The sequence below is a fragment of the Schistocerca americana genome, chromosome 4 (assembly GCF_021461395.2).
Source record: "Schistocerca americana isolate TAMUIC-IGC-003095 chromosome 4, iqSchAmer2.1, whole genome shotgun sequence".
Lineage (NCBI taxonomy): Eukaryota > Metazoa > Arthropoda > Insecta > Orthoptera > Acrididae > Schistocerca > Schistocerca americana.
In genome coordinates, this window is record NC_060122.1 from 295,663,653 (window position 1) to 295,675,708 (window position 12,056).

Genomic DNA, 12,056 nt, shown 5'->3' on the forward strand with positions numbered 1-12,056 from the left:
GTCTCAATGCAGGATCGCGCTCTACTTGTAAAGCTGTATTACAAGAACGATGACTGTGCAACGTCGCTCTGCAGAAGTTCCGGACACTGAAGAGTTTGAAAAAAGGCGTTGACCCGATGACTGCCTTTGGTCTGGAGAAAATGATTCGGAAAGGCCAAAAGACGGATTCTTTTGGTGTGCAACCTGGTGGAGGGAGGAAACAAATTGATTCGACGTCCGTGGGAGCAGTGGTCACAGCAATGCAGGAGGAGACGAGTGGTGGTGTGCAAACGTGTAGTGCACGGAGAATTGCCCGAACATTGGACATCCCTATCAGCACGGTGTGTAAAATCTTACGAAACATCCTTCTTTGCCATCCTTTCAAAATTACCCATGTTCACAAGTTGCTTCTTGGTGACCTGCCAGCAAGAGACCTTTGTTTTAGAATTTCTGCTTCGCATGGAAGTGGACAATGATTGGCCGTGGAAGATTTTGTGGACAGACGAAACCCACTTCCATCTGATGGGAAATGTCATTACGCAGAATTGTCGAATATGGGCAACGGAAAATCGACGCGCAAATCAACCAGCACCTCTTCTTCATGATAAGGTCACTGTGTGGTGCGGGTTTACGGCATCATTTAACATAGGGCCATATTTATTCGAATAGACAGGTGCTTCCGGTCCTGTTACCTGTACCGTCACTGGTAAGCGCTATGAGTGTCTTTTGCGCAACCACGTCTTTCCAGCTCTCCCATAGCGTGGTTGTGTGGATAGAATCATTTTTATGCAAGATGGCGCACCTCTGTACATTGCAAATCCAGTCACGCAGCTGCTGAAGTGCCATTTCGGAAACGCTAGAATTTACACCCGCCAATTCCCTACAGCCTCCCCGTCCCGATCACCTGATGTTAATCCGTGTGACTTCCGGCTGTGGGGGTATCTGAAAGATGTTGTGTTCAGTGTTCCGATTGCAAACTCGGAACGAGACCCTGGAAACATTTCGATTAGTTGTGGAACATGCTGTTTCTCGATTTCAACTTGTTGCAGAAAACATTGAACATGTTTTGCGCCAGTCATATGGAACTTAATAATCCGATTTGATTTTGGCCTCGGGACAATTAAAAACAGATTTTTCCCATCCTATGTGATACGAGCTTGCCGTGGTGGATGGTCTTACATAACTAACAGTATCACACCTGTGCACCCATGCACACTGAGTAGTACAGTTTGTTTAACGTCAAACGTACACCTTAGGCGTTGTTGTATGATTCATTTGTCATTTATACTCAACCACTATTAAATTATGATGTTTACAGCGCCATCTATTGCTACATTTTTTAACACTTTATTTTTCTTCTGTCATACGTTTTTCCCCTTCTCCGATAATATTCCGTTGCAATTTGACGTCATTCTGACCAGTAGTGTTATTTCTACAGCGGTTTGAAAGTTTAACTTTAGTTATAATCAACCTGCAGTTAATAGACGCTTTAAAACCTTGAGTGAACTATTTTCTTGTGTTGCCTTGTTAGCTGGCCATCGCTTATGTCGCCATTTAAGATTGTAAACTTTGACAAGAATTAATAACGATTTCTGGCGTGTAGTGCTGTTAAAATTACCAAACGAACTGCTCCTTCCCCAGGCTTAAGTTTATTGTTAATGCCGTGATCTCGCCTTTTGGGTGCCTATGGCGATCTTTAAGCTGGCCTTCATTTATTGAGTTACTATATTTTGAAATAATTATTATTCGGTTTCACCTTTATCATGTACGTGTGTTACGTTAATTCCGTCATTGAGGGGTCCCGTAATGTTTAGAGACGTAGCCTTGTCTCTGCAAGCACGCATCGCAAGCTGTGTATCAACTCCCCTCATTTCTTCTTCCTTGGTGCGTATGTAAAACAACACACTCGTGAGAAAATGCTCTGAAATCATAAGTATAGAGCCATACACTGGATCAACACAAGTAACACACAAGAACGACAGTGTGGTTAAGATATGTCAAATGGCTCTGAGCACTATGGGACTTAACATCTTAGGTCATCAGTCCCCTAGAACTTAGAACTACTTAAACCTAACTAACCTAAGGACATCACACAACACCCAGGCATCACGAGGCAGAGAAAATCCCTGACCCCGCCGGGAATCGAACCCGGGAACCCGGGCGTGGGAAGCGAGAACGCTACCGCACGACCACGAGATGCGGGCGGTTAAGATATGTCATCCTATGGAGCAGAAACAAAGCCTGTCTTTCGTTACTGACCTGCCTTCGTATTCAGGAGTCGTTTCACCGATCTGTTGTAGAGATATCACGGGAAAAATGTACAAATATGTGATTTTAATCCTAGAGTACATCCCACTCCGTCCCCTCGAACCATTCACCTTGCCACGAGGGGTGGCTTACGTACTTCACCTCGTCTTGATATGCAAAATATGTGAGACAGGCAAAACACTCCTAGACTTCAAGAAGAGTTTAATAATTCTAATCCCAAAGAAGGAAGGTGTTGACAGTTGTGAATATTACCAAGACCTACCAATCTAGGAATCTACCAACTTGTGTAGAGGGCAGATAGCAGTTACAACAATCGAAGAAGTTGAAAGGGAAGCAGTAGTTAAACGGGACTGAGACGGGGCTCCCTAGCTCCCATGCTACTCAATCTATACACTGGGAAGGTTATGAGAGAAACAAAGGAGAAAACTCGAAATGGAATTAAAATTCCGGGAGAAGAAATAAAAATTTTGGAATCTGATGATGATACTGCAGTTTCATCAGAGACGACAAAGGACTGTGGACATTGATTGAGAGCGGAATGTATAGTGTCCTGGGAAGTGGTTGTATGGTGAACACCAACAAAAGTGAAACAAGCTAATGGAATGTAGTCGAATTAAATCATTGTGATACTGATGGAATTAGACTATGAAATAAGACAGTAAAAGTAGTAGACCAGTTATGATATCTGGGTAACAAAATAAATGACGATGGGCGAAGTAGAGAGGATATAAAATGCAAAGTGGCAATAGCAAGCAAAGAGAAATTTGTTTTCGTCCAATATAAATTTATATTTTAAAAAGCCTTGTCAGAAGATATTTGTCTGGAGTGCAACACTGTATGGTAGGATAAAAATTGAGGATGAGCAGTACAGACAAGAAGAATGGCTTTTGAAATTGATGATGTATGTTAATGCCGAACATATGATGGTTAAATATACTAACTAATGAAGAGGTACTGGATCAAATTCAGGAATAAATATTGCAGAACTTGAGTAAAAGAAGGGGTCAATTGAAAGGACACAACCTAGGCATCAAGAACCGTCAACTTTATAGTGGGGGGAAGTTTGTGAGGTAAACACTGTGATGTAAGACTGAAGCTAGACTACAGTAAACAGGTTCAAATGGATATAGACTGCAGTAGTTATGCAGAAATAGAGAATCTTACACAGGATAGACTAGCATGTAGAGTTGCAACAACGGAGTTCCTCCAAGGTCCTTAGTTATTCGTTGGATATATTCCAATCTGTTTTTTACTAAAATTTTACCCTCTACAGCTTCGTCTAGTAGAATGGAAGTTATTTCCTGATTTCTAAACACACTGCAAGCCTCGCTTGCTTTAATAGTCAGTATATGTCTGAGTGATGATAAATATTATTATCTTTACGTAAAGAAAAGTATTATCTTCTCAATAACCTTAAAATCGTGAGCAATTTTTGTATCTGAAATTAATGAATTTATTCATGGCACTTTTGTTGGGTATACCTTCAGTCACTTTCAAAACTCAAATTAACAATCAAATTAATTAATTTAATAAGACTGAACCTTAAGTTGCTGGTGTACCCATGTACCACCAAAATAAAATAAAAACAGTGACTAGTTGAGGGAGTATGAATGAGAACAGTGGCGTGCCTAATTTTATAAAATAATAAGTTTTATTAACCCATTTATAACTACAATAAGCTGATAAATCTTACACAAAAAATGACAACACAAATCAGAAAAGGGATAGTGTTTGATTGGCAAAGCATGCTTTAGGGTGGAAGCTATACAAATTCTCCTCTGATTAATCCCTTTTGCAAAGCAATCTGACTTTGTTTACATGAATCTACTGTGAGGCCGAACTCTGCTCAAATGGAATCAATTACGACCAAGTATACCACAAACTATGGTTAACGTGAGGACAGGGAGCTTTGAATATCATTTAACGCCCATACTCTGGTGCAGCAGTATTCCACCCTTTCACCTTGATTCAGGTGGCAGCAGCAAAACACGGCACGCTGGGGGCAGGAGCAGCGCTCTGCGACAGCTGTAATGTTCTGACGCACCCACGAATATTTGCAAACTACTCGGTCTGGAGTTCTGTTTACCAGAACGCAGAAAACTTCGCCGTCAGAGTCCTGAAATCCTGGCAGATTTCAGTGTGAGGTGCACCCGTTCGCTGATCTGGCCAAACCAATTTCACTCACGGGCACTGCGATGCATGCTGGAATTGTCAAACGTGAGACTGCCGGCTCAGGAGAATAAGATCGCCCTCGTGACACACCATGTGTTTGAGATAATAAGCAGTTTCACTATCGGGGCAGATGGAAACCGCCACTGGCACTTTGTCCACAATTAGATACAGACCACAAGTATCACCCACTAGGGAAAGACCTGAAGTTCTCCACCAGTGGAGCACCAGAAGGCGAAGAAGGCAAAGAATAACAGCCACTTTCCACCACCAAGCCTCAGCACAGGAGCCGAATTAGCGAAAACTAACCACCCCCCCCCCCTTGCACAAACCAATAGAAACATCTTCCACTCATTAAATCTCACCTCTTGACTGCCTCTGGCCCCTGGGACAATACACTGTGGCCTGCTCTGGGTTTGCGCTTCCTATGGTCTGTGGACCCCCTATGGCTTAGGCCGTGTCCCCCGCCTCGGTTTAAGCCATGCAAAACTCTGGCCAGAGTCTCCTTTTGCTCTGTCAAAAAAATGGTTCAAATGGCTCTGAGCACTATGGGACTCAACATCTGAGGTCATTAGTCCCCTAGAACTTAGAACTACCTAAACCTAACTAACCTAAGGACATCACACACATCTATGCCCGAGGCAGGATTCGAGCCTGCGACCTTACCAGCCACGCAGTTCCGGACTGAAGTGTCTAGAACCGCACGGCCATCGCGGCCGGCTGGGGAGTAATAGAAGTAGTTTTGGAATAAAATCAATTATCTAATCTTTAGTTTCACTAGGCAGGACCAAATATCTTCTCAATTGGCACTTAATTTCCGTGGAGTATAAATTTTACAATAATATAACTGAAGGATTTTTTTTTCTAATACGTATTCAGATGCAGATGTTCATCAGAGGTACGCACCACATACCTATCCTCCAAACCAGGCTTTTTTTCACAGTCAAGTCGTGGCAGGCGCATACGAATCGTTTCTTTTTTTGGGGGGGGGGGGGGGGAGGGGAGTAAAGGAGTGCAGGACAAGCTTTGCACACATATTTTTCCTCCTCAATTCATTCTGGAGATTATCTGGAACTCTTGATTTTGTGATGTTGTTCCAATGCCCTTTATGACACAAGCTATTGGCACAGTGTGGCTGCACATCCACTAGTTAACACTATCTGCTCACAACTGACTGGCAGATACACATCTGTTGTTTGCAGATGGCAGTTGAAGCTGGCACTGTAGTTACTCCATTTATATCACTTATTCACAATGAATAAAATCAGTCTAGAAACTTTTTGGACGTGCAGTATAAGGGACCAGTCACAAGTTCGTCTGTGCTTTCAGGAGATGACTGCGAAAACTGCAAGAAAGAGAGAAAAATGACACATATCAGTGGACAGGGCACCTCTCCAAGTTTCGATTCGTAACACATGTGGAGTAGACCGAGCGCTTCTAGGCTCTTCAGTCCGGAACCGCGCGACTGCTACGGTCGCAGGTTCGAATCCTGTCTCGGGCATGGAAGTGTGTGATGTTCTTAGGTTGGTTAGGTTTAAGTAGTTCTACGTTCTAGAGGACTGATGACCTCAGATATTAAGTCCCATAGTGCTCAGAGCCATTTTTGAACATGTAGAGTAGCTGCATTGTGTGGCAGGCATGTCAGAACGATGTAGACAAATCACCTGCCCCATCAAATCCACGCCTGCAAGTAGGCTACCCAATAAACAGATTTACAAATAGGGGTGTTGCAACTTTCTGGGCATTTCATATGAGTGATTTCACATACGTACTGAAGCTAACAGTGTCCATATTGAGCACCTGTTGTGATCTTCAGTCTAAAGACTGCTTCGATGCAGCTCTCCACGGTATAGCACGCGCAGTATAAGATGGCCATGCGCAGTGACAGTTTTCGTCCAGATCGCTGGATGAGTTCATTCGTTTGTTTAGAATGGGAGGCCAACATTATCTGCCAACTTTCGACCGGTCGGCGATGACAGAATCGAGGCGCATGACCTGCAATCTTTCTCAAACGATTTTACGGATACTATTCGTTAAAAAGTATTTCATTTGTTCTTTACTTGTTGCTTTACATTTCAGGATCACTAATGTATCCATAATTTTGTTGATGGTCATAGTTATTGTGATACTTAGGTGGAAGTAAGACACTGCGCGAAAGTCGAAAAAGTTTGCAATGAAAAATAGGGGTCACTATGATTTTGCGTTTGGTGCATATTACATACTATGTTGGTTTGTATGAAAGGTAGCTAAAATATTGAATTTTTCTTTAGACATGGTGGAGGTCTTTGTCTGTCACCAATCTCGAGAAAATTTATCTGAAGTAGCGCACTCATTTGCGATCGCGCCGCGCCAGCAATAGTGCCAGAGTGAAAGACCCACAGTGTTCCTCACATGTCATAAACGATTTGAGGAATCGAAATGAGATTTTTGGAAACGATAGCAAGCAAAGAGAAGATTATTTTCCCGTATGGTTATCATGCAAAACCTCATTATCTACTGTGTTATTCCACTAACTACAGACTTTTTCAATGAAAGAAATGTAATTTTTAAGGGCGATCAATAGCTGGTGAAACGAGAAATACTACGGGTTTTGGAACAACAGAAGTGAATACATTGCACGTTTATTTTGCACCGAGGATGTGCATTTTCATAAGATACTGACCTTACTTTTCATCATTTCCGCACTTAATAACTTTAATAAACCACTGTTTCAGAATTCTCTTACAGCTGCATCTGCAAAACATCTCAGTGAGGTGAAACGTTGTAAGCTCCGTTGTGTTTTGGCAAAAGAGGCAAATTTTAATATGGCAACAAGGGAAATGTTAAGGTTTTACTCAAAATTCACCTCTCGTGACACTTTTCTGAAAGTTACAAATTGTTTAAGTGTGGCGTCCAGCCAACTCGTCTCCTGTAGGGTGCCTAATGGATGCTGCTTTCCCGGATAGTTATACAGCAACTCACGCCAATCACATTAATCGTTTTTATAACAATAAAGTAAATAGACAGTACTTATTTTTGGGTCGCTAACAAATGGCGACATGCAAATAATCAAAGACTTTCGCTAGTTACAATGTCCATGGAAGTTATTCACAGTCGCTTATAAGTCACTGCTATAGTTAATATCACTGCTCTTCTAGGGCTCTCTGCTGGAGCCTCTGCTAGTTACCACGTTCTATTGTCCGCCCGAGGCTGGCAGGACCGACGCTTCTATTCTCTTCAGATAGAGGCCTCTCCTGTCCTGGTGACGTCCCAGTCAGTGTGCTATTGGCTGACGCCGTCCCACAGCCCTCTCTGCTCTTGCGTCCTTCATGTTCGTGGCGGCGCTTGTCATTAGGCCAGAACATACAGAGCGAGGCGAAAGTAAATCGCTGCATTTTCGGTGGAATTCGTTTTAGATACTAACCAAAGCAGAGGTGAAAGGTCTTTTTGAATGGTCACCATACAAGTTCGGGCGTAGAGGGGTCCCGCTCAATATTTACAAAAAATGAGTGTATGATTCAGTTTAGAACAGCACTTACCATTCAGCACTCACCATTCCGCTATAGGACCTGCCTGCAACCCCCACCATTACCGCTCTCCCCACACGTGCCCTGCCATCTGCGCATCGACCAGTTACAGTATTCTGTGCGGACTGTACTGTATCTTGTGGAAGCCTCTTCATCTCCAAATAAATACTACATCTTTCTCAATCTGCTTGCTGTATCCATCTCTTGTTCTCCCTCTAAGATTTTTACCCCCCCATCCCCCCCTTCACTTCCCTCCAATACTAAACTGGTGATCCCTTGATGTTTCAGAATGGGTGCTATCAACTGATCCCTTCTCCTAGTCAGGTTGTGACACAAATTTCTTTACTCCCAATTCACTACTCCACATTAGTTAGGTGACCTATGCATCTAATCATCAGCATTCTCCTGCAGAACCACATTTCAAAAGCTTCTATTCTCTTCGTGTCGAAACTGTTCATCGTCCATGTTTCCATACATGGCTACATTCTATGCAAATTGTTATAGAAAAGACTTACTAACACTTAAATCTATATTCGATGTTAACAAACCTTACCAATCTACATTTTACATCTTCTCTATTTCGGCAGTCATCAGTTAATTTGCTACTCAAAGTGTGTCTCGTTTCCTAATTTAATTTCCTCAGCATCACCTGATTTAATTCGACTAAATATCATTATCCTTGTTTTTCTTTTGTTGATGTTCATCTTATATCCTCCTTTCAAGACACTGTCCATACCGTTTACCTGCTCTTCAAAGTCCTTCGCTGTCTCTGAAAGCATTACAATATCAGTGGGAACCTCAAAGTTTTTATTTGTTCTCCCTGAACTTTAATTCCTACTCCTAATTTTTCTTTGGTTTCCTTTACTACCCGCTCAGTGTACAAATGATAAAATGAGCGTATGGCATCGTTGGCCGGGAGACACCATCTGGGGACTTCGGCCGCCAAGTGCAAGTCTTCTTTCAGCACTGAATACGATCGGGGATAGGCTACAAACCTGTCCCACTCCCTTCTCAACCACTGCTTCCCTTTCATGCCCCACGACTTGTACAACTGCTGTCTGTTTTCTGTACAAGTTGTAGATAGCATTTTGCTCGCTGTGTTTTACCCCTGTGACCCTCAGAATTTCAAAGTGTGTTCCAGAGCCTGTTACGTTAGTTAAACACTTGGAGATATGCATTGTTCGCCGGTAGAGTCTATTTTCTGTGTGTCTTGTAGTTTTTATGCAGTCGTCTTTGTAAACGCGGAGGTATTTATGAATATCTGCTCTTCCTATATCCTCCTTGCTTCGTCTGTCATGGGTACTCTTGATAGCATGGTAGCAAAATTCCGTCCCTTCATCTACTTAGTGGTTCTCAGTATTGATGTTATCGGCGATCTAATTTCTGCTACTCCTCGTGTGGCTAGCGATAATGAACACTGAAGTGACAAAAGTTATGGGATGTCTCCTAATATCATGTCGGGCTCCTTTTGTATGGCGTAGTGCAGCAACTCGACGTCATATAGACCCAACAAGTCTTTGGAAAATAAAATGCAGAAATTAAACTTTGCAGAGGTCCCGAGTTCGAGTCTCGGTCCGGCACACAGTTTTAATCTGCCAGAAAGTTTCATACCAGCGCACACTCCGCTCCTGAGTGAAAGTTTCATTCTGGAAACATCCCCCAGACGGTGGCTAAGCCATGTCTGCGCGATATCCTTTCTTCCAGGAGTGCTAGTTCTGCAAGGTTCGCAGGAGAGCTTGAAAGGTGGCTACACTGAGTCACAGCGCCAAAGATTATTAATCCGCCGCCTCCACTGGCACAGTAGTAGTTCAGAGGATGTCGAGGGCAGTCGTTGTTCTGTTGGGCGAGAGAGTAGACGATCTGAGTGTTGACTGAAAAGTTTTACTGTTCGGTTGGTGTAATGTATAGATTGAAGAAGATGCAATTGTCAGAATATATTTGAGAAAGGAGATGGGCTTTTGATTTATGATGCTGGTGCAATGGAATATTTTCGTCAATATATGATGAGGTAAAAAGGTATTACAGTTTTCTTTAATAACAATCCCTCTTGCTCACAGGTACAGTCAGCAAAGCATCTGGCTCGTGTTCATTTATTAGACTTGTAATTCTGGTTTCCATGTGCAATTATAGTATTTCTGGTTTTTCAATTAGCTCATTGTAAATGGTGTTTAAAATATTTTGTCGTATTGAGAAAGAACCGAGCCAGATACATGTACGTTGAGTCACACTACCACACACAGAACAGTTACACTCGTGCTTTGTTGTTTCGTAGCTTTTATAGTTGCAGGGGACTTAATTAATCAATTGTGTAAATGGAAATTCCTTATCATTCTTTATTTTAATTTTATGCAGTCAGATTGCGTGCTAACAATAGTCAGGGCCAAACGGTTACGAGACTTCGTAACCGGTCACACAGCTAGTAAAATTATTGCATTGATTCATTAATATTAGTCTTTTCTTTTTGATTAATCCCCCATGCAAACTTCTGTGAAGTTGGGAAAGTAGGAGACGAGGTACTGACGGAAGTAGAGCTGTGATGAGGGGGCGTAAGTCGTGCTTGGGTAGCTCAGTTGGTAGAGCACTTGCCCGCGAAAGGCAAAGGTCCCGAGTTAGAGTCTCGGTCCGGCACACAGTTTTAATTTGCCAGGAAGTTTCATATCAGCTCACACTCCGCTGCATAGTGAAAATTTCATTCTGAAAATGCAGAAATGTTGAACCATTCTGCCTCTATAACAGTCCACAATGGCGAAAGTGTTGCCAGTGCACGATTTTGTGCATGAACTGACCTCTCGATTATGCCCCTTGAATGTTCGATGCGATTAATGTCGGGCGACATGGGTGGCCAAATCTTTCACTCGAATTGTCCAGAAAGTTCTTCAAACCAATCGTGAACAATCGTGGCTTAGTAACACGGGACATCGTTGCTTGGGGACATGAAGTCAATGAAGGCTGCGAATGGTTTTCATGTAGGCGAGCATGGCCGTTTCCAGTCAATGATCGGTTCAGGTGGACCATAAGACCCTGTCCATTCCATGTAAACACAGCCCACACGCCGGCCGCAATGGCCGAGCGGTTCTAGGCGCTTGAGTTTGGAACCGCGTGACTGCTACGGTCGCAGGTTCGAATCCTGCCTCGGGCATTGATGTGTGTGATGTCCTTAGGTTAGTTAGGTTTAAGTAGTTCTAAGTTCTGGGGGACTGATGACCTCAGATGTTAAGTCCCATAGTGCTCAGAGCCATTTGAACCATTTTGAACAGCCCACACCACTATGGAAGCAACCACCAGCTTGCACAGTGCCTCGTTGACAACTTGGATCAGTAGCTTCGTGGGGTCTGCTCCCCATTCGAACCCTATCATAAGCTTTTATCGAGCGAAGTTGGGACTCATCCGACCAGGCGTCGATTTTCCAGTCGTCGAGAATCCAACCGATATGGTCACGAGCCCAGGAAAAGCGCTGCAGGCCATGTCGTACTGTTAGCAAAGGCACTCGCATCGGTCGTCTACTGCCATACCCCAATAATACCAGATTTCACCGCCCTGTCCTAGCGGATGCGTTCATTGTACGCCCCATATTGATTTCTGTGGTTATTTCACGCAGTGTTGCTTGTCTATTAGCACTGACAACTCTACATAAGCGCTCTTGGTCTCGGTCGTTAAGTGAAGACCGTCCGTTACTGCGTTGTCCGTAGTGAGCAATAATAACTGGAATTTGGTATTCTCGGCACACTATTGATACTGTGGATCTTGGAATATTGAATCCCCTAAGAATTTCCGAAATGTAATGTCCAATGTACATTCCGCGTTCAAGGTGTGTTAATTCCCGTCATGCGACCATGATCACGTGCGAAACCTTTTCCAGTAAACCACCCGAGTACAAATGACAGTTTCCCCAATGCACTGTCCTTGTATGCCTTATGCACGCGATACTGCCGCCATCTGTATATGTGCATATCTCTACCCCGTGACTTTTGACATCTCAGTGTGTGTCCTCCTTGCTTCGTCCGTGATGAGTGATTTTGCTACCAAGTTAGGAGAATTCTTTCCCTTCGTCCATTTAGTGGTCCCCATATTGATGTTAAGTTTGTCGGCGATCTGATTCCAGCCACTCCTCATGTGGGTAGCGACAGTACAAAT